Source organism: Equus przewalskii, chromosome 22 (genome assembly GCF_037783145.1).
Source record: "Equus przewalskii isolate Varuska chromosome 22, EquPr2, whole genome shotgun sequence".
NCBI lineage: Eukaryota > Metazoa > Chordata > Mammalia > Perissodactyla > Equidae > Equus > Equus przewalskii.
In genome coordinates, this window is record NC_091852.1 from 23,513,178 (window position 1) to 23,537,790 (window position 24,613).

The following is a 24,613-nucleotide window of genomic DNA, read 5'->3' on the forward strand; positions in this document are numbered from 1 at the left end:
TTTATGTGTATTATTTCATTTAATCCTGTAACAACTCTATATGTAGATACTATTATTATCCTCCATAAGGAAACAGATACAGAGAGATTAAATAATTTTCCCTAAGCAACACACCTTGTGGTTTGGGATTTAAACCAGACTAAGAGAATCTGACCCTAGTCTGCCCTCTTAACCACTATGTTGAGCTGCCTCTCTCTAGTCTCTGATCCTATACCCAGCCTCCCCTGTATAGGGAACAGGATTATTTTTGAAAGCTACAGCCTAAAAAAGGAGAATCTTACATGAATTTGAAACAGTGCTACACAGTCTATCAAGGGGGAGAAGGCAAACAAAATGAAAAACTTTTTGGTAAAGTTTTCTACATACCAATAATATTTTTATTGCTTATTTTAGCCTAAAATTTGCCACAGTTTTGTTTACTCACAATGTGTCTCTTTCCAAACTTCATTTTTAAAAACTTCACTTTGGAGGGCGTCTTGTGAAACTCAATGAATCTAAAATGCATTTGCTTCCTAGCTATCGGGCTGTCATCAGCCCCATAGGGCAAGAAGGTGTTAGATCTGCGCCACAAAGGGGCTTCCCCTGGGCCATATTCTGCCAGAGTCCTTCTCAGAACCCCAGCTGAGATAATCTTTGGTGCAATCCAGGGGCAACTTCTGCACTTAATTGTCAGATTTCTCTTGAGAAAGACTCAGCTCGCAGTCAGGAGTCAGTCCTTATGGTGACAGTCTCTGTTGCACTCCCGTTAGCAGCAGGAGAGCTTTAAGAGTGTTACTGCGCTTTGTTAACCCCTCTCTTAGAGAAACTGGAGAAAAAAGGATTTTGAGGGCATCTTGATTTTTTTTTTTTAATGTTTGGAAAGAGGGGGAAACTGGACCAGTGGATATTGTTCTACTCCCTTCCCATCTGGCCACATAAAAGGCTTCAGAAAGGCCATTGGATCTACTCAGAGGATATTAACACACTATAATTCTGTAAAGAAATAAGGCAATTAATAAGGGATCCATTTATCCACGTGCAGCAAGAAGTTCTGAAGGCAGAATACAGAAGGCAAAGGACCTGTGATGCCTCTCACACAATTTGCTTTCAGTCTGTAAATAGTAAAGATCCTCAAGAACAGCTTTTTTTAGGATGAGATTTTTGAACTGAACTGACCTTATACCTACCACGGTTTTTAATTTCTTCTTGTAACCGATTTTTCCAGCTAACAAAGCCATTTGAAAAGTACATTTGTAATCAGTATTATGCCAACTTTGGGTAGAAATAAGTGTATATTCGTTTTTAAAAAAACAGCTCTATTGAGGTATAATTCCCATAGAATAAAATTAACCACATTAAGTGTACAATGAGATAAGTTTTACCAATGTATGCAGTCATTTGACCACCACCACAATTAAGCTATTGAACATTTCTATCACCATCAAAAATTTCCTTGTCGCTCTTTGCAGTCAATCCTCTCTAACACCCTACCTCACTCCCACCCCTGGCCCTAGGAAAACTTAGATCTGCTATCACTATATTTTTCCCTTTACTGGAATATCACATAAATGGAAATATACAATATTTAAAGTTTTTTGCTTTTTTTTTTGGTCCAGCTTCTTTTACTTAGGATATTTTTGAAATTTATCCATATTGTTGTGTATATCAGTAATTCATTTATTTTTATTGTGAAGTAGTGTTCTATTGTTTGGATACACCACAATGTGTTGTCAAATTTTTTGTTATTATAAATAATGCTGCTATGAACATTAGTGTATAAGTGTTCTTGTGGACAGATGTTTTCATTTGACTTTGATGGATACCTAGGAATGAAATTTCTGTGTCATATGGTAAGTGGTTGTTAACTTTGTAAGCAACTCTTGGAATGCTCTCCTAAGTGCCTTTATTATTTTGTATTCCCACCAGAAATGTATGAAAATTCTGGTTGCTCCTCATCCTTGTCAACCCTTTTGGCAAGGATTAAAATATCATTTAAATTTTAGCTGTTCAAATGGATGTGTAATAATATCTCATTGTGGTTTTAATTTGTATCCCAATGACTAGTAAGGTAAGCATCGTTTCATGCACTTACTGCCCATTCATATATCTTCTTTTATGAAATATCTGTTCATATTTTGTCCATTTTTTGGGTTGTCTTTTTATTGAGTTATAAGAGTTCTTAACATAGCTTGGATACAAGTTCTTTGTCAGATACATATTTTGCAAGTATTTCTCCCAGTGCATGGCTTACCTTTTGATTTCCTTAAAGGTATCCTTTAAAGAGCAGAAGATTCTAATTTTGATGAAGTCTAATCTATCAATATTGTATTTTATGATTTGTACCTTTTTTGTTTTATCTAAAAAGTCTTTGCCTAACCTAAGGTCATTTGATTTTTCTCTGTTTTTTTTAACAAAAGTCTGTTATTTTAGCTCTTATATTTAGGCTCTATGAGACATTTTGAATTATTTTTTGTGTAGGATGTGAGATAAGGGTTGAGGTTCACAACTTTCTAAACAGATCTCCAGTTGTCCCAGCACCATTTCTTAAGAAGAATATCCTTCTCCATCGAATTGACTTTCCACCTTTGTCAAAAATCTGTTGTTCATACATGCATGGGTCTATTTTGGGATTTTCTATTCTGTTCCATTCGTATGTTTGTCTATCTTTATCCCAATACCACATTATCTTGATTACTGTAACTTTATAATTTTTTTTAGGAAGATTAGCCCTGAGTTAACATCTGCTGCCAATCCTCCTCTTTTTGCTGAGGAAGACTGGCCCTGAGCTAACATCCGTGCCCATCTTCCTCTACTTTATATGTGAGACGCCTGCCACAGCATGGCTTGCCAAGCGGTAACTTGTCCACACCTGGGATCCAAACTGGCGAACTCTGGGCTGCTGAAGTGGAACATGCAAACTTTAACTGCTGCACCACCAGGCTGCCCTTATAAATTTTGAAATTTGGTGGTATTAACTCCATTTCTGTTCTTCTTCTTCAAAGTTGTTTTGTATATTCTAGGTCATCTGCATTTCCGTATGAATTTTAGAATCAAGTTCTACAGAAAGACTTCTTGGGATTTGGATTGGTATTATATTCAGTCTGTAGATTAATCTCATGAGAACTGATGTCTTAATAGTATAGAGTCTTCTGACCCAATGAAAAAGATATATCTCTCCTTTTATTTAGGTCTTCTTTAATTTCTCTAAGTAATGACTTTTAGTTTTTGGTATGTAGGTCTTTCACATCTTTTGTCAGATTTACCCCTAAGTATACTGTAATTCTGATGATATTGTAAATAATATTGTTTTTAAATTCCTTTTGTTCATTGCTAGTGCACAGAAAAGTAATTGATTTTTTATGTCGATCTTATATCCTGATACCTTGTTGAAGCCACTTATTAGTTCTAGTAGCTTCTTGGTCAATTCTAGATTTTCTCTGTAGATGATCATGCCTACTGTGAATAAAGACAGTTTTACTTCCACCTGTTCAAAAAGCAAAAGGCTTCCTCTCCTAACATCACCCCACCCCACTCAGGTTTCAGAGATAAGTCCTGTTTACAATGCTTAGTTTTAGTTCCTCTGTCAATCACAGTATTTATATGGATCTGTAGCCCAAATTTAAATGGTGTCTATTGACGCTCTACAATAAAAGATGAAAAAATTATACTATTTTCCCTTCTTTCATCCTGTTTTTCTCTCTCTGACTCCCATTTTTCAGATTACATTATAGTTTTACACTTTCTAGATTTATAACAATTATTTCCATTTCTGATCATGTGGTGAGTTAGGTAAGCTGAATAAACCTCCTCAGCAAACACCTAAACATTCTGGATAAGGCATTTTAAAGCAGCTTATTAAATGCATTCCCAAGCTGGCAAGAAAGTAAAGGAAATTCCCAAAGACCTTGAGAGGAACAAAAGCCCAAATCAAAAAAAGTAAACCAGTGCTGAAGAGAGAAATCTACCATTCCTTAATAAGCTAGAATTTCAATTTTAATGGTCTCTTGGAGACTGGAGACAAAGCCTTGGACCTCATGAGGTGAAAAGTTATAATCTTAAACCCCTCCACAAAGCCAAGACCAGAAGGCCACAACCCTCAATGAAAATGTGAGTTAGGTAGAAGAAACCGAACAGTCGTATAAGGGAAGGGCAAAGAAGACATGGGGGACTGGAGGTCTTGGGAAAAGAGGGTCCTGTACAAGATCCTTCCCAGGGTCAATTAAAACCTCCTTCACTTTTATTTATGTAGTCATCATTTTCATTGACTGTTGGTAAGTGGAGTTTCCTCTTAATATCTTTTGTACTCTGCCATTCGTCTAAGTCTCTGAATACGTTTTTCCTAGGGTTGTTGGATAATGATGAATTTATGAACAGAAGAAGGAACGGTAGGTCTCCGCACTCTCAAGCCTAGCTTTCAGCTAATCCACAGTCAATGTCTCTGGGTGTCCTGAGCTTAAGGTAGATCAAAATGAATTTGAATTCAGTTTTTAAAATGTTTTTGTGTTTGCTAAAGGAATTAGTATGCCATTGCTTGATATTTTCTTTTTTGCTAGATTTAAATCTGAGATTATGACACTGAGAAAAATTTTGGAAAACTCTATGTTTTCTTTAAAAATTTTTAAAACCTCGCTTTATATACTTTCCTCTGCATGAAAAAAAGGAGAATAAGTAACACTTTGACAAAACACATTAGCAACAATGAATTTGTGTCAAAAACTAGGAAGTAAGGGTATAGAAATTAAAATGCAAAACAAAATTTTAAAACTATAATTTTTTTTTAAAAAATCACCAATCTTGTGCTCCTTTGAAATGTCATTCCTTTATGTCCACAGTTTGTAATCCTTTTAATCTTACAACTCCCCACAAATTGATTTATTCATTTCATAAATTTTTCTCCACAGAAAATATGAAAAGGTTTTTTACTTCTAATTTCCTATAGTGCAGTAGGTTTTTTCCTTCAAGGGTGTGTGTATTTTGTGAATTCTACGTGGGTTTGAAATGAACTTGGAGGCTATATAATTAGGCTTTTTTTTCTTTTCCAGTTGTGAAGTATGCAAATAGAAATTTTTAAAGGAAGAAAAGAGGTTATCATGTTCGTCAAACATACCTTACTTCTCACATTAATGTGATACTACTGTTAGACTACCCTAACTTTAGCTTTTCACTAATGGCCTCCAAGATTATTTGAAGTCTGCTGCACTTCCTATTAAGAAATTGCATACTATCTATGCAACTTTCTTGTGGTGATCTAGCATCACAAGAGTTTACTGAACTTACTTTGAATTTGGGTTTTAGAACTAGCTTTGTTACAGTGTTATTTTGAGGAAATCACTTCATCTCTCTGGGCTTCAATATTTGATCTTTAATGATCTGTAAAAGGATTAGCAATTTTTAAAGTTTAAGGAATAGTCCGCTTTGAAGTTGATCACTCCAAGAAATATAAACAATGAACAATGCTGTGGTTTCACCATGAATTTGTAATTTAAAATGAGGTACTTGGTTGTTGGTAAAGTAACCTGAGATAATATCATAGCGTTTGAGTTCCTGAATAGATACATACATTGTGCAGTGCAGCTTAGTTTTTGAATTTTTATAACTTTAATAGATGTTTAAAATTCTACATTCTACTTTTTATTAGGAAAAGTGAATATAGGAAGATTGCAATTGAAATGCCAAAACTTGAATTTGTATAAACTCTGAACCTTATTTAAAATTCTAACATAGTAAAGTTTTGATAAAACAACTATTCATCAAAGCAAATTCTCTCCATATAAATAGACTTTTATTGATCTAATTAATGTAATTGTGTTTCATCATGGCCAGGTGTATTTGGATGGTCTGTATTTCTTTCTGTGAAGTTAAGCATGACAAACTACCTCCTGAAGGTTCTGGGGAAGGTTTTGAAATATCATTGAAGTTTTTCAAGTATTCAGAAAAAAATGTAAACTTATAAAGTACTCTGGACTCTTTGTGCTATATAAATACAAAATATTGTTTAAATATTCTTAACATATGTTAACTTTAACCACACTTGTTGCTATGTTTCTCTTATGTTTATATCTATCAACATGTATACTGTTATTAATGTGATATATATATATATATCCTTCATTATTAGTTAAAAATAGTTTTAAAAACATTAATGCAGCATATAAACTTGCAATGTTTTGTGCCTATCTTCATGAGGAATATGATTTTACCTCAAGTGAAACTAAAACTGTGCAATAGTGAAATGAGATGCTTTGCAATGGACTTTTGCTGTATTATCTTGGATAATAGTAATAGCTAACATTTATTGAGGGTTTTCATTGTGCCAGTCACTGAACTGTAAATTTACTCAATACTCACAGCAGCCCTAAAAGGTAAGTATTATTATAATTCCATTTTATAAAAATATTTGAGAAAACAAGGTCAAAAGAACTTAAGTAATTTTTCCAACGTCAGGGTACACACCCAATTAGGGGCCTGCAATTCACTATGCTGCCCCTCCAGGGTACTAATGGTTGTATAAGTTGACCAAATACAAATCTTTTTTTCCAAATAAATGAATAGGCCAGCCTGAATTAATGATCAATCCAAACTTTTAAAAAAATGCTTTAAAAGAAATGCCTATTAACATAGAAAACATTAAAACATATGATTGTTGAACCTTTTGGAATTGTTCAATCAGTTAATCCAATGATAATCAGGCCCTCTAGGAGGCAATCATGCATCCAAAATCACCAGACACTGATTTCTATAGAATTCTTCTGGCACAGAAGAATTACTCATTTTTAATAGAAGACATGTACTTAGTCTGGAAACAAGAATCATCATCTTCATACTCCAAATTTGACCTTATTGTTTTTATCCTAAAATTTAACTTTTTTATCCTGTATTCCTTTTCTTTGACATTGCTACCCTTCTAGTTGCCTGAGCTAGTAGAAATCCTGGATTCCTCCCTATTACTTACCTTCCATGGCTAATGAGTCACCAAGTCCAAGACATTTTATGTCCATTATCTCTTTCACACTCACTGTTTTTCCTTCTTTCCCACTGCCACTGTTTTAGAACAGGTCCGTTCTATTGGGACTACCTGAGCAGACACTCCCAATGGTTTTTCCTATATCTGATCTAGGAACTGCTACTAGAATGATCTTTTTAAAATAGAAATCTGGTCACATCTTTCCTCTATTTAAATTTCTTCAGTGGGTCTTCATAGTTTTTAGGAAAATGTTCAGATTCCTAAGCTGAACACACAAAGCTCATTATAATTTGGCACTGGGCTATCTCTCTAGAAAGTTGTCTAGTCATCCTCCTTGTCTGGTGGTGAAGGATCAGTGGCAGGCTTAGCTAGGGAGTATCCAGGAGGATGGCTGCAGTTCAATGGTAAGGCATATCTTGACTGTGGTTGTAGTTCATGGAGCCAGTAGGCAAACAGCTGGAGTGCGTCCCCTGAAGTACATAGTCAGGTCTGCAGTAAACAACCCAAAATGGAGGGTTAGATTAAGAGCAGACAAGGTGGGAGCCAAACTGAATTCAGAAACTAGGCTAATTAAGGAGAGGAGTTTTGAGAGGAGGGTACACCTGAAAGAATTCCTGAGGTGGATTACAAATGTTTGTAGCAAACTTTTTATGTTATCTGCATGCCAACTGTGAGGACATGCTGGGTTTAATGAAAGTAAATTAAAATAGAATAGATATAAACCACTTGCTGTTACCCAGAGATGGTATGCTGTTTCGTGTCTCAGTGCTTATCCCATGTCATTGCCTCTCCCTAAAATGCTCTCTTCCACTTCCCTCTTCTCTAAATCGCACTCATCCCATAAACTCATTTCAAGCATCATCTCTTCTGTAAATAGTACTAGCCAACATAAATTGAGCATTTACAATCTACAGGCATTACACCAAATGCTTTAATACATAATCTCATTTAAACCTCATTAGGAAAGGTGCCTGTTTTCCTCATTTCACAGATTAAGAAACTGATGTTTAGAGAGATGAATGGGTTTGCACAAGGTCATACAAAAATTTATCATGGAGTGGGAAATTAAACCCAGTCTGTCTCTAGAGTTTGAGCTTGTTACCACCACTGGCCTTCACCACTTCCCCAGGCTGATTCGAGATGCCTCTCCATGTACACTTGTGTTTACATCATCATAGCCCCATGCCTCTCTAATATGATCTTTTATTTTTCTGTCTCTTTCAGTGGTTGAAAAGCTCCTAAAATTCAAGGGTCAAATATTTACTACAAAAGTAGAATTTCAATAAATGTTTGTTTAATTAATTATGACTGTCCATCAGGTTGCTAGGGAGCAGTAATTAAGGATGTTGGGTATTAAACCATGGAAATTCATGTCAACTAACTGTGGCCTGTTGTGTTATTCTTTTGTCCTTTCTGGATAGTTCTTGAGTAAAATCTGGGATCAGTTAACTAGAATCAGAATATTTTCTCACCTAGACAGTATTAGATATGGATAAAATATTATTTTTCTTTGTCCTTCCTTATACTTTATGCAGTTAATTATCTGTTTTCTTCTGGTAATCATTATCCATTATAGTTTTCAAGATAATTAGTCATATTATATACAGGATATTTAAGTAAAATGTTTTTCCTAACTCATTCCTAATTTTGCATCCAGTTTGACCTTCATTAACTATTATATCTTATCTTTTTTTCTAACTTTTGTGTTTTGAGATTTAGTGAAATCTGAGAGAATGGTTGGCCCCTTTGACTTTAATCTTGAGTGACTATATTAGAATAGCCATGCGTGATCAAAGAAGTTTTCAACCAATTGTTTCAAATTGTAAGATTTAGGGTGTTATTTCAGCCCACCAATAAGTACCCCTCAAGTTTCCAAGGAAAGGAAAAAGAAGTTACAAATGCATTACTTGGAAGGGTCACATTCTCTTGTTCCAACTAGGTTCAAGAAAATTAGCCATTAGTCTTGCTAAGACAAGTACCTCCAGACCCAGAGGAATGAAGTGAGAAGGATATCTACATTCAAGGAGAGCAACTTGTAAGCTCTTCTAGGCCCTGCCTGTTCTTCTACCTGTACATCTAGGAGCAGCAAAGTGATTTTACTCTGCTTACAAAACAGTCAGAAGGAGATGAGGAAATTTTATGTCATTTGCTTTCAGATATAATCCTGACCTGCATCAGTCAAGCATTTTTTTTTAACTACAAGAATAGTATAGACTGACAAATATGAATACTCACCCAAACAACTTCACAGTACAAAAACAAAGAAAAGAAAATGGATTAAACTTTTTGTGAGAAAATTATAGAACTTCTATTAGAAGAAAGGAGAGAAAAACATTAGGAGCTATTCAGTCAAGACCACAGATTTCACTAGGACAGCTTGCTAGGTTTTAAAATGTGATGAGGATGTGGAGTGAAGTAGCCCAATGTGGGGGGGAGTACATCCCACCTCCAACTACAGGCTTCATTAACCTTCAAGAGGAAATGGCAGCCTTGGAGCCCCTGTCTTTGTCTCCAGTGCTTTCCATCACAGCAACTGTTGCATGGTCCGTAACTGCCCCCCAGGCCACACACAGGGGCAAGCCTCCAAATCTTTTCCTCATCTGTCATGATGTAGCCAAACACTGAGGTCTTAGAAGGTATGTGAAAGATGGCTGTGGTACAAAGTGGGAAGAGCCTCGGGAGAGCAAGAAATGCTCATCTATAGGAGTTTGTGTCAAACTCCTGAGATGTTAAGAGTTTATCTGACTACCTTTCCTCTACCTAATTAGGCTTCCACAGAATTGTAATAGGCCTGCAAACCTAGAGGAAAAGCTATGTTTTCTGAGTCAGATCACTTGGTTTGGTTTACTTGGTTATCCTTCAATCTTTAATAGAAAGTTTTTCAATATCTCAGTCCTGACTCTGTTTCCTGATATTAAAGGAAGGATCACAGGTCATCTTTGGCCCAGACTAAAGAGAGGAGCAGCTCATGTCTGAGACTAAATTTTTGGTGATAGCAGTATTAATTAATGATAGACATCAATGGAAAGACAAATCTTGAAAACAGAAGCAGGACTGTGTAGTCTATTTCTCTGGCCAAAGGAGATTTTCCACTGAGTTCCAACCCTGGAAACTCTAATTTTTATTTTGTTATTTTTATTTTGAGGTTGTTTGTCTCCTTTAGCTTTTATTTATTTATTTATTTATTTTTTAGAAAGATTAGCCCTGAGCTAACTGCTACCAATCCTCCTCTTTTTGCTGAGGAAGACTGGCCCTGAGCTAACATCCATGCCCATCTCCCTCTACTTTATATGTGGGACACCTACCAAAGCATGGCTTGCCAAGCGGTGCCATGTCCGATTAACCACTGTGCCACTGGGCCAGCCCCTAGCTTTTATTTTTATAAGGAAGATTACATGTTTTTTATTAAGATATTACCAGGTATGCCTTTATGCATATTTTAAAATATAAGTGGCTATTAGTAAAATAATTTTACAGTGGCAAAAAATGTGTTTTCTTAAGTAGATTATATTTCCATTGAAATAACATTTATAATTTTATGTATGTGTCTCAAAGTTAAAAGCCAGTGTAGCCTTTGGTCAAATTGTCATGCATTACAGGTTGGTGGGATATAGATTGATCTCACTGCTATCAATATGATCTGCTGCTATCAAAATTTATCAATAGAATGTCAACAAGATAGACAAATACATTTGAGAAATTAATGAATCCTTTATAGGAAATAATATAAAAGTTCAGTGGTAAAAATAAGTGAAATGTATAAACGAACATTAATTTTCATATTTAAAATTATTGTGGAAACACAAAGAAAGCCAGGAGAGAAAATGCTTCAACAAATAAATTTTCATCATGACTTTCTACAACAAAAAATAAAAACAAATGAAAAACCATTGAAGAAAAATCTGTCTTCAAATTAAGAAGTTTCATATGTTGAGGTGGTCTCGAAATGCATTACAGCAAAATCATGTTGTTACAGGAGGAGAAAACATTTACAGACAGAATCACAGAAAAATTACTTCCTTAAATATCAGGAGATTCCTAAAAAGCCTCAAATTGTGAAGAATTAGAACAAGTTCCTAACTTCCCGTAGAAGTTTTGGACTTTTGGTACTCAAGTTCCCAATAGTACTAAGCACTATCTCAAAATATTTCAGAAAAGTAGTATAAAGTCTTTGTTATGTCTTCTGAAAAATGTTCCCTTTTTAGCACTGCTGACATTCACAATTCAAATGAGTAAAAAATATAAAACTGATATTCTCTGAGGCATTTGAGTAGTAGGAGAGGAAGTATTTTGTAATGAATTTTACAATGCACCTGAATGGAATTAACTGATCGTTTTAAAGCTTAAATCATATCCATATGGCTTTTCAAAAGAAACTAGTTGCAAAACCAACTTAGAAAACAAGAGACACTCATAGCTACACAGATTTCTAGTTAAACAGTAATTGTTCCTTTGTCTTTTATAAATCACCAAAAAGGATAATACTGTTAATTAATGGTGAATCATGCTCCAGTGATCTATTCATATTCTGCAGCATGTTGCTCTGGAGGTGGTAAGCGGCAAAGTGTTGATAACTATATTGACTCAACTTGGAAAGAGATTAAGAATCTCAGTATGACAACAAATATGCATTTTCTTGTTATAGAAATATTTCACTCCTCTGTTCAAAATCTACAGTGACTTTCTTAGTCTTTTTGTATAGCAGCCAAACTATTCTGCCCAACCTTTAAGGCCCATTGTCAATTCATACCTTATGCCCCTCAATTTACTTCCTCAGATTCATCTCTATTTTTTTTCGCACCTGTGTCTTACTGCATCATTAAAGTTGTTCCATTCTTTCCTTCCATCCATGTCCACTCTGTCCTCTAAATTTGACTCAAAAACCAACTGTAACTGTTGCATGGGAGGAAGATGATAGCCGGATGTAGTAGAAAGACCCAGGTGTTTCACTTGGAAACCTTTTATAACATTTGTGGAAGACAATCTTAGTTGCCTACCCAAAATCCATTCCCTCTTCACCCTTAATAACAGGATTCCAATTCTGTTCAGAGTGGCAGTGTGCTTTTCTAAAAATATCTCTCCAGGCTCCCTTGCTGCTAGGGGTGGCCACGTGACACAATTCTGGACAATGAGACAGAAGTTAAGGGTTTCTTGGAAAGCTGTCATTTTCTCATAAGAAGCTTCTTCCTGCTTCCTCCTTTCTTCCTCTCCTTACTAAGAAGGTTGATGCAATACCTAGAGATACAATGGTTTTTTGCCACCTTGACATAACAGTCCTGAGGACAAAGATCTACAGGCTAAGGATGATGAAGTGGGAAAATGGAAAAAGCCTGGGTCCCTAATGTGCCCATTGATCTGCCCTGAATGGCCCTCTACTACCTGCCTCCCCCCTCACCCAGTCTTCTCCTCTATAAGTCAGATGAGCTTCTTTCTCTCTACACTATTCATAGGGTTTTCCTGCTATTGTAGACAAACACATTCCTAACTGTTGCAACTCTTGGATTTTTTAACCAAAAGAATACATTACTTTTAGAATAATGAAATAGTAATCAACGATTTTAAATGAAAAGAAAGTGCACAAGAGCCCAAGCTGTGGAGTCAGATGGGGCTAAATTAGAATCCAGATTTTCCACATACTAATTGTCTGACTTCTGGCAGCTTACTTAATATCTCCAAGTCTTGATTTCCTCATCAATTTCCCATCAAAGTACAATAATTTAATAATAACAATAATAAAGATGATAGCATGGCATATGTAGGGTTGTTGTAAGGTACATAGTGAGTACTCAATAAAATGTAGCTATTGATACCAAGTATCCCAACACACGCCCTGCCATCCTCTGCTGATTGTTCCCAAGCATTCATGACATATATCAAAAAGCTTCGGAAGTCAGAAGAGTTGGTTTCTGGTCCTCTACCACCAGTTTGTGTGACTTTTGGAAAGATGTTCCTTCTCTTGGCATCAAAGGCCACATCTGAAATATGTGTGGGGCAAGATTATTGATGATATTTCCAGCTTTAAAATTCCATAATTATTAAAAAACCAAGGAAGTGATTATCAAAAAATCAGATTAGTGGTTTCCTCTAGGGGACAGGAAGAGAGTTATGGTCAGGGAGAGGCACATGGGGTAAGGGTGAAGACGTTCATGATGGTGGGAAATATTCTATTGATTTACCTAGTTGGTGGTTACATACTTGTTTGTTTTACAATTATTCATCAAATGAAGTGTGTTCGTATATACTTTATATACTTTTTATATGTATCTTATATTTCATAGTTTTAGAAAGTCCTTGAAAGTTTATGATTATGTTTATAGGCATGCTATTTGCTTCTGCCCTATGTTATATTACAAATATTTTTCTACTATATAATTGGGAATATTTGTGATGCATTTCCCTACACATCCTCCTTATTGATAGGATGGCTCCTTTCACTGTTCCCTTGCACCTTCATCTCCTGGTGGGAGGGGGGAGGGACAAATGTCTTCTCAGGAAGGGGGAGGATGTGAGGATGTGGCATAGAGTAAGTTCCTGAAAGCCAGTAGGAGTAAGTCAGAGATGGTTTTTGGAGAGAGGGCTGGAGAAGGTAGGAGATCAGACACAAAGTCTTTGCTCACCTTCAAGCCTGAAACCCTAGAAAGGTATGGTGTGGAAAAAAAAATACCCTTGAGGGGATCCCAATGGAGGTTGGTTCCATGGCTTTTAAAAAAAAATTAATAGAATAATTTTTTTGAGGAGTATTAGATTTACAGAAAAATGGAGTGGAATTTACAGGGTTCCTCGGTACCTCCTTATGCTCCCCTCACAGTTTCCCCTATTATTAACTTCTTTCATTATTGTGGCACATTTATTACAGTTGATGAGCCAATATTGATACGCTGTGATTAACTAAAGTCCGTAGTTTACATTAGAGTTCACTCTTTGTGTTTACTTTCTATAGATTTTGACAAAAGGCTTAGACTTGTATCCAACATTACAATATCATACAAAATTGCTTCACTGCCCTAAAAATCCCATGTTCCATCTTCATTCCTCCCTCCCTTTGAATCGCTGGCAACCACTTATCTTTTTACTATTTCCTTTTTCAGAATGTCATATGATTGGAATCTTGTAGTAAGTAGCTTTTTTGGATTGACTTCTTTTACTTAGTAATATGGATTTAAGTTTCCTCCATGTCTTTTTTTGGCTTGATGGCTCTTTTATTTTTATCACTGAGTAGTATTTCACTGTACGGATGTACCACAGTCTGTTTATCCATTTACCTATTGAAAGACATCTTGGTTGCTTCCAAATTTTGGCAATTATGAATAAAGCTGCTATAAACATTTGTGTTTAGGATTTTGTATTGACCTATGTTTTCAACTCATATAGGTAAATACATTCAATACCTTTTTAGAAAGACACAGCATCTGACATGAAGCCCTCCCCCTCCTCCCCTGCCTGTTAGAAATGACAGATGGCATAGTAAATCTGGAGATCAACCCCAAGTTTTCACTGGAGCCAGTGTTAGCTTGGCAGGGATTTCTGAATGCCCATTTGTCTTATGAGGGTCACATAGTAGTATATCCAAGGACCAGCTCACTGGAGCCTATCCCTTCCATCCACCCTCACCCAAAAAGTTTTCAGCAGGGAAGGGGGACCTCATGGAGAAGTTTTGGAGAGAGCCACCTTCAGGAATAAGGGAATGCAAATAGCAATTCTAAAGATCCCTGATGCCAGAAGGCTGTGGCAGTGTGTGTCCAGCAGGTGTCTGATGGCCATCAAATGTGCCCCATGATAGAACCAGTTGCTGGACACCACCACTGACAGGAACTAGATTGGGTGAAGACAGATAAAGCCAGAGTCAAGGAAGAAGAGCTCACAGACTTCAACAGGAGGTGCCAATCTGGTACCTCATTGTCAAGTGGGATAAATGTCTTTACAGAAACCAACCAAAACATCTGAAAGACAAGTCAGGCAAAATAACCCATCTGGGCTCCTGAAGCACCTTCTCACCACCACAAGGATGTAGTTGCTCCCCTCTTGAACACAGACTTCATCTTTGGAAACAGGAAGAGAGAAAGGAAACAGATAAGGATTTGAACTTGGATTTAAATGAATACTCACCTGAAATGGGTCTAAAAGACTTTCTTTTTGTTTTTGAGGAAGATTAGCTCTGAGCTAACATTCATGCCCAGCTTCCTCTATTTTATATGTAGGACGCCTGCCACAGCATGGCTTGATAAGCAGTGCATAGGTCCGTGCCAGGAATTCAAACTAGTGAACCCTGGGCTGCCAAAATGGAGCATGTGAACTTAACCAACCTGCCACCGGGCTGGCCCCCTAAGAGACTTTTAATCAGCATGATTAGGTATTCTCCCTGTCATCTCTTCCTACTCACCCCTAATTAGAAATGAGGGCCCATACCCATAAGGGAGTTTAGATCATTAGAAGAAGGAGGAGGAGGAAAAGGAGAAGGGAAAGAAGAATTTGGCAATCTAAGGGAGGGAGTTTGTTACATTTTCATTCTACCGTATGAGCAACATTATATAACATACTTTGCATGGATGTGAAATACTGCTCGAAGGACAGAAGACAAGGACTTCTCATCTTCAAGGCAATGTAATCCACCAGTTAAAGCTGAGACCTTTAACTGTGTGTGTGTTTGAATGTCAACATCCTCACTTACCTTGAACAAATTAATTAACCTGACTGAGCATCAGATTACTCATCTGTAAAATTTTTAAAAACTACTGATGTCTACTTCATGGGCTGCTTTGATGTTTAAATAAGAGATGCATATAAATCTTCAACATAGTACTTGGCATCAAGTATTATTAATCTCTAAACTCTATACTTGTATCAACAGGCTATTTGACCCTAAATTTTCATCTGTAATATGAGGGAATTGCTTCCTCTTTCACAGGGTGGTTGTAAGGATTAGATGATGTAACTAAATAATGGGTGAGCACATAGTACGTGCTCAGAACATGTTTGTTTCTTTCCCCCTTCATCTCTTATAACACCTAGAATACTGCAATATTTATAATAGGTACTTACAGTTCTTAATAAACTAGCTCGTTTCCACTTCTGAAACATCTAGTCTCTTTAGTGAATTTTGTATCTGAGGAGACTAAACTGCAGCTTCGTGGCACTTAGAGCACCAGGGTTGAGTTTGGTTAACTTTATAAAGGAAATACTCGTATATTGTGTATGCCCTTGCCTCTCTCAGCACACTTTCTTTTCCGTTCTTCCTCGCCCACATCTCTCTTCATTTCCCAGAGTCCTCATTTTGGCCCTACCTGCCCTACTTCCCCTATAGGTGCTGCGTCACCGTAACTCTTCCACTATCAAACCTTGTGCTCTGAGGGCTTTCCCCTCTGCTGACTAGTGGAGGCTTAGTGGCCTGAAAAGTGGATCCCTCTTGGGTTCTTAATTAATGAGAATGCGTTAATTAGGGTGTATTACTTTTCCCAAGGTGTTCTATTTTAACAGGATACTCTGATGGATTCTGTGCATTAACCTAGAGAAATAATTTCTTTTATAGTCCTAATATCACTCATGAGTACTAATAATGAAATATTTTGAGGTTAGATACTCTTTTGGGACCCCTCATATCACGCTCAGAGCTGTCTACTCTTTCAACACATAGTAAACCCCTATCAGGACAGTATAACACTGGTATCCTAGAGACCTGAGAATGTTAATTTACTGCCATTACATGGTGCCAGTGAGTGGCATGGGGCACTGCAAGCATAAGCCAAATAGAGGCAATTTATTAAGTGGAAATAATTTTACCAACCCAGAGATAAAATTCTGCCCTCAAACCTTTACTGGAGTTCTACATTTTATATTGGAAACCTAAGGACACTATAAAATTTCCCTTTAAAATAGACATTTCACAAATGGAATATATACAAAAATGTGCTCATTGAGAACTTACTGTATTTATTCTTATAAAAGTCAGTGTTGCCCAATGGTTGTACCCTGAATTTGGGACATTAAAAAAAAATCTCAAGTCTGTGGTATTACGGGGTTTTAATGCTTATCATCTTTGTTCTGATCATGAAATATTGGTGCTATTGCCACCTCCTCACGCCTATTCTTTCCAGAAGTACTCTGGCCCCTTATAAGGGGGAAAAGAAAACACCTCCTGCTCCCTTTTGCTTCCCATCCAGGAAGGCAGGCTTTCTACTTTCTCCATATCATGTCAGGCCACAAATGGTGAGTCCTGCCATCTCTTTTGATGAGTTACTAACAGTATGTGTTTGGAGAAAACTGTAAGAAACACTATGTGTTTGGAGAAAACTCCTAGAACTGACTCATGACAACACTAACTCACTTAAAATATTTGAAAATTCCCTTCTTTATAGTGAAATCATTTACTTACTGGTATTTGTTGAGCCCCTCTATTTATAAAGGTCTGTGCTAGAAACTGGTAGATGCAAAGAATTATTTCTTCCCTGAATGTCTCTTAATTTACCAAAAAGGCAAGGTTCACACAATGTAACTGGGGTGTTCCTCTACACCAGGGGTTGGCAAACTACAGCCCATAGACCAAATCTGGCCCGCAGCCTGTTTTTCTGTGGCCTGCAAGCTAAGAAAGTTTTGTATATTTTTAAAGGATCATAAAAAGCAAAACAAAACAAAAACAAAGAAGAATGTGTGACAAAGTCTGTATGTGGCCCATGAAGCCCAAGATATTTACTCTCTGGCCCTTTGCTGAACAAGTTTGCCGACCACTGCTCTACACAGTTCTGGATGTAACTCATAAGACACAGTCCTTTCCCAAAGGCAAATATTGAAGAACATTCTCATGGTCCACGTATATACACACATGGCCCAACCTCCTCTTTGATGTGTTTCCAAGGGTCGCACATGTTTCTCCATATCTTGAGAGAGAATTTAGTCCACTTTGATCCTGTCTCCCCAAGCTGACTTGTGCAGAGGGGCAATTGCAGCAGAATGGTGATAGTAGCTGGACCAATAGTTGTATCTCAAGCACAGAAGCTGGGTGAAGGCATGCTCTTCAAGGCTTTGGGAAAAGTCAAATCACAAGATGACCGCTCTATACCCTGCTAAGTGAGAACCCAAAGTATTGGAGCTCTTAGCCATCGGCAATCAGTTGCCATATCAGCCATCTTCTAGGTGCTGAGTGTCAGCACCCACTCCATCATGGACCCAGAATTTCTGATCTGTTGCATATCAATGTGATTCTCACCCTAAAAGCAGAAAGGCTTCTATTCACACCGATGTCCTAAATTGGCATTCTTTCATCCAAACCTAGTTGCCTAAAGAATATTGGCTTGCAGAGAGTTCTAAATTCAAATCCATTACTCAATGTTTAAAAATCAGAAGATTTCACATAATACATGAAGATCTGCCACAGCCCTAATCCATTGAAGCTGAGGAACAACTGTCCCAGTAGAGAAGCTATGGATTGTCTAAATGGCCATTGTATTAGCCACTTCCTACTGTTTCCTAGACCCTGAGGCTGAGCATCCTGTGCCACAGTTCATCTTAACAGGCCTGCCTCACCTGTCTGTAGTTACCTCCTGGCCCCTGTGGACATTTGAGTTTATAACTCCTGTTTTAAATTCCCCAAATGCAAAAGATCCACTTCACACCCATTCAGATGGCTATTGTCAAAAACTAAACACAAACAGAAAATAACAGATGTTGGCAAGGATGGGGAGAAAATGGAATACTTGTGCACTGCTGGTAGGAGTGTAAAATGGTGCAGCCGCTGTGGAAAACAGTATGGTGATTCCTCAAATAATTAAAAATAGAATTACCATATGCTCCAGCAATTCTTCTTCTGGGTATATACTTCTGGGTATATACCCAAAAGAATTGAATGAGGGACTCAAGCAATATTTGTACACCCGTATTTGTAACAGTATTATTCACAATAGTCAAAAAGTGAAAGCAACCCAAGTATCATTGATGGATGAATGGATAAACAAAATATGGTATGTATATATACAACAGAATATTATTCAGCCTTAAAAAGGAAGGAAATTCTGATACATGCTACAACATGGATGAACCTTGAAGACATTATGCCAAGCGAAGTAAGCCAGTCACAAAAAGACAAATAGTGTATGGTTCCACCTATATGAAGTACCTAGAGTAGTCAAATTCATAGAGCCAGAAAGCAGAATGGTGTTTGCCAAGGCTGGGGGAAGGGGGAAAAGGGGAGTTACTGTTTAATGGGTACAGAGTTTTGGTTTTGCAAGATGAAAAACTTCTATAAATGGTTGGTGGTGATGGTTGCACAAAAATGTGAATGTATTTAATGCTATTGAACTGTATACTTAAAAATTGTTAAGATGTTAAATTTTGTTACGTGTATTTTACAACATTTTTAATGTGTATTTTACTATAATTTTTAAAAATGCAAAAGATCTTCTCAGGATTTATATCCCTTTCTTGAAAAGTAATGGATTTACATCTAGACTATGCCACTTATTGGTTGTATGATCCCAAGCCATACATTCTCTTAATTTTAAAAAATCTAGTACAATAATCCCCCCTTATCTGCAGTTTCTTTTTCTGTGGTTTCAGTTTACCCACAGTTAACCATGGTCCAAAAATATTAGACAGAAAATTCCAGAAATAAATAATTCATAAGTTTGAAATTGCCTGCCATTCTGAGTAGTGCGATGAAATCTCTTGCCATCCTGTTCTGTCCCATGCGGGACAGGACACCCCTTTGTCCAGCACATCCACAGCGTATACACTACCTGCCCATTAGTAGCCGTCTAGGTTATCAGATAGACTGTTGGTGTCACAGTGTTCAAGTAACCTTTGTTTTACTGTATGATGGCTCCAAAGCACAAAAGTAGTGATACTAGCAGTTGGGATACGCCAAAGAGAAGCCGTCAAGTGCCTCAAGTGAAAAAGTGAAAGTTCTCCAATTAATAAGGAAAGGAAAAAATCATGTGCTGAGGCTGATAATGTCTACAGTAAGAATTAATCTTCTATCTGTAAAATTGTAAAGAAGGAAAAAGAAATTCATCCTAGTTTTGCTGTTGCACCTCAAATATGTATATATAGGAAAAAATAGAGTATCTATAGGGTTCAGTACTATCCACAGTTTCGGGCATCCACTGGGGGTTTTCGAATGTTTGCCCCTCAGATAAGGGGGACTGCTGTATCTACCTATTCATGTATTTTTTTTGTGAGAATTAAATAAGTACTTAATGTGAAGTGACTTGCAAATGGTAAACCACATTCTGGATGGGGGTAAATGTCATGTGAGTGTTACACTTGAGTGTGAAATTTGCATGGAGTTGTGATCAATTCCTGGGGGAATAATAGTGGAGGCTTTCATGGAGGACTTAGCATTTGAGCTGAGCATCAAAGAATGGGCAGAAATTGAAAAGGTTCAGATACAGATGGGCACTTGGAACAGAGGGAGAGGCAGAAGTAAAGGGCCTGAGGTGGACAAATAAATGGTTATCTAAACAAATAATCATTTTTGACAGGAGGGTAGGATGAAGGAAACCAGGGGCAAGGGGTCATATTATGGAAGGTCTTGAATGCTTATTATGGAAACTCTTGAATGCTTGCCTAAGAAATTTAACTTTCATTCAGTAGACAATGGGAAGCCATTGTGTTTTTAAGAAGAAAGTTTAATGGAGCTTTACAAGTACTATTGCAGAGGTATACAGAATAGATTGAAATATAGACTGGAATTAAAAAAAACAATTAAAAAGCTACTGAAATTTTCAAGTCATGAGTTATTCAAGGCTAAGCTAAGATGGTGGCAGAGGAAATAGAAAGAAAAGGATACAAGTCCTGATGCCAGACTAGTAAAAAAGTCTTATAACTCTTCATTACCTTACAATTGTTGGAAGGTTCACAGTAATTTTCCAAGGAAAGGATTAGATACCCAGCCCACACCTCTATTCCAGGCTTCAGAATCATGTATCCTTCTGCCTTTTGGATATTGTCACCTGAGTGTTCTCCAGTCCCCTCAAATTAAAGGTGTTCATTCTTGAATTTATAAAGCTGCTTATTCTCCAGTTTTCTGATTCTTTTTTTTAAAAAAGATTTTATTTTTTCTCTTTCTCTTCAAAGCCCCCCAGTACATAGTTGTATATTTTCAGTTGTGGGTCTTTCTAGTTGTGGCATGTGGGACGCCACCCCAGCATGGCCTGATGAGTGGTACCATGTCTGCACCCAGGATCCGAACCAGTGAAACCCCGGGCCGCCAAAGTGGAGCACGCTAACTTAACCACTTGGCCACGGGGCCGGCCCCACCAGTTTTCTGATTCTTAAAGAAATAATATTTGTACTTTTTTTTCTTATTAAAAAAGTAATATATATTTTTGGACATTTGGAAAAATCATCACAGTGCAAAAAACCCAAAACAAAACTTACTCTTCATCCTACTACAAAAAGATTTTTAAAAAATATATTTGATAAACATTCTTATAGTCTTTCAATACATATGATTAACTTCTTAACTAAAAAGAAATTAGCATTGAACTCTACCTACTATTCTGTAACTCTTTTTTTTTTAATTTGGTGACCTAGTATAATTATGAAATAATACATCAAGACCATTTTCCCTATAATTGCAAGGTTAACCATTAACTGTATGATCTTAATTAAATCAACCCCCACTTCTATTTTCTTTACTCTAAAATGGGTGTACTAATACTTAGCTCACTGAATTGTAAGGCAGTGGTTCCTAAACTTTGATGCACATTAGAATCACCTGGTGAGCTTTTTAATCCCCAGAAGTGCAGGTCACACCTCAGAATGTCTGGGGTTGGGAGCTAGGCAGCAATAATTTTTAAGTCTCTCCAGGTATTTCCAATTTACAGCAAAGCTGGAGAGTAAGATTTTTAAGGTTTAAATGAGACAACATATAAAAATCACCTGGCAGGTAGAAAATAATAATATCTCTCATTTACTGAATTCTTACTATGTATCCCACACTTGCACTAGTACTCTGTAATCAATATTTTATTTAACTCTCATCATATCCCTATGAGGTTTTTTATCCTAATTTTACAAAGTAGGAAACTTTGAGAAACTTTCTCAGTGTCACACAGCTCATAATTAAGGATCCATGGTCCACACCCAGGTCTGCCAGACTGACATCTATACCTTTTTCATCACACTGCATTAGGCTACAAAAATACTATTTTGGGGGGCCAGCCCGGTGGCACAGCGGTTCCACTTTGGTGGCCTGGGGTTCGCTAGTTCCGATCCTGGGTGCGGACATGGCACTGCTTGGCAAGCCATGGCGTGGCAGGCATCCCATGTATAAAGTAGAGGAAGATGGGCATGCATGTTGGCTCAGGGCCAGTCTTCCTCAGCAAAACGAGGAAGATTGCAACAGATGTTAGCTCAGGGCTAATCTTCCTCAGGGAAAAGAAAAAAGTACTATCTTTTCCTTTTTTCTTCCTAGCTTCTCTAATCCAATCTATCATAATACTTTTATCATAATACAGTTTATCATAATACTTTTCAAACTAAGTTGCATATAAAGAAAAATTAAATCTGTAGTCTGTAGGGTTTCTGTCCATATCTTCTATACCTTTACAAATTCCCGTTTTAAGCCAAGAGAAAATAAGGGTTAAACTGTGTGGCAGAAGCAGATTGTGAATGTTTATTTGATAGATTATGTTGAGTTTAAAACGTGGGTTTTATCCCTTTACCTATAGACCAGTTAACTACGAACAGATTAGAAAGTTATATTCATGGATTCCACCTGAGGCCCTATTCAGCCATCTAAACATGTAAAATTTGCTATAAGAGAATTTGTATTGGCTTAACGCAAACTAATCACCACCATTAGAAAATTAACCATACATGTATACACATTTTATACACGTGTTTAATTGTTTTGAAACAGACAAAATTCCTGGCTACACCATGAGTATAATAAGGCCTGTAATCATGACTTCGCTCTAACATGTTGTTAGAGTAGTACCTCCATCTGTCGGTACTTAGCAATCGTGTCGATTTTTACCATGTCGCAAGACAGTCAAGTTATTTCCATAACTTTGGAAGTTACTCATTCCACATTTTCTTTATTATTTTTTGGCATTCGAGACTATTTTATTGCTCTGACCAAATGTCTATGTCTTGATAGCAAAAACATTTGCTTTCTTCTCATTTTACTTGATATTTTTGGAAGAACAAATTGACAACTCCCATGAATGATTCTGAGTTAGCAGGAGAGCATCTGCTGCAGGATGGCTCTCCCTCCTTTGAAGTTCACAAAGATGCTAATTTCATCATTTTAAAAGCAAAAATATTGGCTAATCTAAGGTGACAATAAAAGGAATCTAGATTCAAAGTCTTGACCACTCACACTTAGAAAACCTTAAAACGTTAATATTTAGTTGGTAGATACTAGCAAATGCTACCACCACTATTAATGCATGTCTATAAATACAACTCCTGAACTGACCTATCTTGTATTCACTTACTTATTCAAGTCTTTATCTTCAAAAATTTGATATCCGGGGTGGGTTCTATTTTCAAAAAGTTTAAATGGTGGGGGAGAGACACACACATTCACTGCATTTGATAATACTTTCATGTTAAAATTGGTAAATGAAATCTTTTGCAAAGGAATTGTCACACCTACCTAGTAATGACACATGGGTTTATTTCTTCATTGTTGATACTGTGATTTTTCTTCATCCAATTTTTAGCATTGCTTTAGTAGCCCATTTTTGCTACATGTGTACTTTGATTTTTTTTTAAAGATGCATGTATCATCAAAGATCTTTGGGAATATGTTCAAAAATGTTAAAATACTAGGCTTAGTAAAATTACGACAGGCAACATAAGCCAGATTGAGAAATATCTTGCCAAACAGTATTTCTCAGCAAGCTATTTGGAGAGACTAAATTTTTTTAAAAAGTGGTTGATACCTTGATAAAAAATATAATTTTCCCTTCCTCCTTTTCTTAACATTAGTGTTCTTATGTACATATTAATTCATATATGGCTACAATTCTAAAATATTCCTGGCATTTGTATGCAATCGCATATAAATGTTTGTCTTCAGAGAACCAAAAGGAATTGAGAAGTTCTCAGCGGCAGAAATTATCTTTAGAAAATTAGTTTGGGATTCTGTTATAACCTTTGGGCTCTGAAACCATGTGCTTTTTCCAAAGTAATGTGAGGAAGGAGGGGATAATTCTCTTAGTGACCAATCCAATATGTTTCTGAGTTTTCCCTTGGGAAGGAAAGTATATTTGAATGGATGCTGACAACTACACTCAGCTTTTGTGACTGCCAGAAAAGAGAAAATCTCTGCCTACTTTGCCCAGCAGGGTGGGCATTGGGGTGGGGGGAAGTCTGAGGTGACAAGTTTAAAAACTGAATTCTGAAGCAAGAAAAGGCAACTGACGTGCAAAGTGGAGGGGAAAGGGGAAAACCCATAAAAACAACCCTGAGGACAAAGATCCCTGTATCTGAGGAATGAACAGTTCATCACTGTGTCTGAAATGAAACTGCAAAGAAAAGAGTGCCACAAAAAGGATGGTAATGGACAAGGCATATCATTAGGGGCCTTGTAAGCATAGTAAAGAGTTTCAAATTTTATGTTTTTATTTTATTTATTGAGTAGAGTTTTAAGCAGCATAGTGACATGATTTAACTTCAGTTTTAAAAAGATTACTCTGACCACTGGAATATAAACTGGAAGAGGCAAGA

General features: G+C 36.8%; 1 long non-coding RNA gene across 8 annotated transcripts in view; it reads left to right on the forward strand.

Moving 5' to 3' along the window:
- The window catches only part of LOC103567277 (uncharacterized), a 55,329-nt gene that overhangs the window by 9,499 nt on the left and 21,217 nt on the right, over nt 1-24,613 (forward strand). For 2 of the 8 annotated variants that reach the window (XR_011531773.1, XR_548677.2), the window contains exon 4: nt 4,323-4,437. The exons of 2 other annotated variants lie outside the window; for them this stretch is intronic. This is a non-coding gene — a long non-coding RNA (uncharacterized lncRNA). Of the gene's footprint in view, nt 1-2,697; nt 3,481-4,322; nt 4,438-5,802; nt 6,232-24,613 lie in introns of those variants that run through there. 4 more of the 8 variants (XR_011531776.1, XR_011531775.1, XR_011531778.1 and 1 more) reach the window with 3 other exon arrangements.